The following is a 2,723-nucleotide window of genomic DNA, read 5'->3' as shown; positions in this document are numbered from 1 at the left end:
TTGAAAGAACTGATAAAAGATGTGTGTAATATACAGTTGATAGAAAAAAATTGTACTAAAAGTAGCAGAGTGGCAGCCAAAATACATACGGACACGTATTTTAAAATGTGTCGGAGGCATTGGAAAACAGAATGATTAGATTGTGTATGTGTATTGTCATTCCCTTACCATACTTACATATGATGCTCCCTCTATACACCTCACAGAAGATATAACATAGGGGCAGATTCAATTGGGCGTGAGGATTAGCGTGGAAAAAAACCTCGCAACCCTCGCGTCCAATTTTGGAATACCGTGGGAATGCACGCTCCCGATACCAGTGGTATCAAATTAAAAAAATAGTTGTCGCGGGGTTTTCAGCTCTGAAAACCTGCGCCGTGTAAAAAAAAGTATTCTTCATGTACCTGCCCGGGGGTCTCCAATGGTCTCCGCGGCTCACGGTGGCCTACCCTCTATCTTCTCACTAGAGAGGGGGCTTCTGGGAGTTCCAGGGGCAGCTGCTAGGCTCCATAGGCCAGTGGGAGGGGCTAGGGCTGCTGGGAGATGTAGTTCTCCCAGCGCCCATTCCGGGGGGCCACACTAACACTGGGGGGGGCACATACACCGGAACTCACACACGCACACTCATACACACACATATACACACACACTCACTCATACACACTTACAAATACCACACACACTGACATACTCACCCTGCTGCAGAAGAGACGGCTCCTACTCACCCTGCTGCAGAAGAGACGGCTTCCAATGCTGGATGCATAAGACAGTGCTGCAGAAGGTAAGTAATTATGGACTAATTAAGCTAATTGGAAACTTTCAATTGCTTAATTAATCCTAAGGGGGAGTGCCGCCGGGGTGCCAGAGCAAGTCCCACTGATTTCTCTAAAATTTACGATTTATGAATCAAAAAAACCCTGCACCTTATTGAATAGCAAAAATCCTGCACCTGCAGGAAAAACCTCACAGGTGCGGGGTTTTTGATATTCTCGCACCCAATTGAATATGCCCCATAGACTCTACTAAAGTTATGGGGACCAGGTGTTTGGATTGGCAAAGGGTCGAGAGACATATACGCAATGTAACTGGACTTACATCCAACACCTACATAAAGAACAAACATTCTTTGCATGAGGCTAGAATTGCAAACCACTGCTTTACAGTTAAACACATACAGCTTGCTTCTAATAAAAGTGCCATAAGCAGATGCAAATTCACGCATCTGGTATAGTATTTCATTGTTTTATAGGCATGTTTTAGTGGGATGGCAAAACCTAATACTCGTATATTATGTTGTGATGTCTGTTTACACCTGATTTAGAGTTTCATATACAGTAAGTGCATTCTCAAAATGTAAAGAGACACCTTGGTGTTGCACATATCTTTCTCTTACAACCCATTGTACAGTATGTGCAGACCCAAGTTAGACTTGTACTTTTCAGATGTGTCTTATTTTTAGTTACATGGATATTGAAATACATTAGCTATGAGACATACATTTTGCATCTGCATAAACTGACAGCAAGTTTGATGATTGCTATATCTTTGCTCCAAAAGCACGTATGCACTTGATTTAAGGATCCTTGAATATTAAAATACATGAAACTCAAAATTCAGATACAAGTGGGCAGATAAATCTTTGCTTATATGCAATCCATGTCAAGCACAAGCATCAGGAAAATATGTGTGAAACATCCAACCAGTTTAATCGTTGAAAAATTGCACTACACTTCAGTACATTGTAAGTATAAAAACTGCTGCACATTTAAATCACTCACAATGAAAATTAATAAACCAGTTTGGCATGGTTTAGGATTTGATGAATTTTGGATGTTTTGCCTATCTTGAATCAACCCCCCAAAAAAATGCTAGATGTTCATTGAAGTATAACTGGCAAATATTATAGTTTCAAATTTGTATTTTTCTATCAAAATGTATTTTAAAATTAGCAAAATGTACACATTTACATAATTAAATATTTTATAGTAATGCATTAAGCAAAAACAGCATAATCTTACTTAGTAGTGCCTAGAATAACGAAACTGCAATAACAAACATATAGCACATTCAAGTTTCCCTATGTGGATCACCTACATTCATTGGTGGTCGTATACAAAGCACTGAAAATGTTTCCTTGATTTTGTATTAGTGTATCCTGGAAGCTCAGAGATGTGTAGAGAGATTTAAAAAGAGGTGCACTATGCAAAACTGCTCCATCACAACAAAGTCCTACCTACTGATACTTTAATAACATTCCTTTCAATAAAGCAACCTACCTTGTTGATCCACATTTATTTCCTAAAAGAATTCTGAAGTTTATTAAGGGACAATGAAGTAGAACAATGCATCTCCAATGTGCAACATAAAGGCACAAAACAGGCCCCTTAAAAAGTATAGGATAAGTCCTGAAGGACACAAGCTCTTGGTTGATGCAAAAGTAAAGAGACTTTGCAAAGAGGAACATCTGTATAGAGGCATACACCTAAAAATGTGCACTTATGCAAATCATGGTTCATGGTTATCAAAATTTGCTTTTCGCTATAGAGCAGCCATATGATCTCCATTATATGAAACAACTCTTTCATTAACTTTGCAGAACAGCAGTACAATTTTTATTTCCTTATATATAATAAATATTCTAGAGATATTGATATTTTCAAACAGTAAATCTCAGCCATACATTTATAGAAGCATGCATCAATAATTTAATGTAATAAAAGAAG

Source organism: Taudactylus pleione, unplaced genomic scaffold, assembly GCF_031769625.1.
Source record: "Taudactylus pleione unplaced genomic scaffold, aTauple2 ptg000265l, whole genome shotgun sequence".
Lineage (NCBI taxonomy): Eukaryota > Metazoa > Chordata > Amphibia > Anura > Myobatrachidae > Taudactylus > Taudactylus pleione.
Note: the sequence above shows the minus strand (reverse complement) of the source record.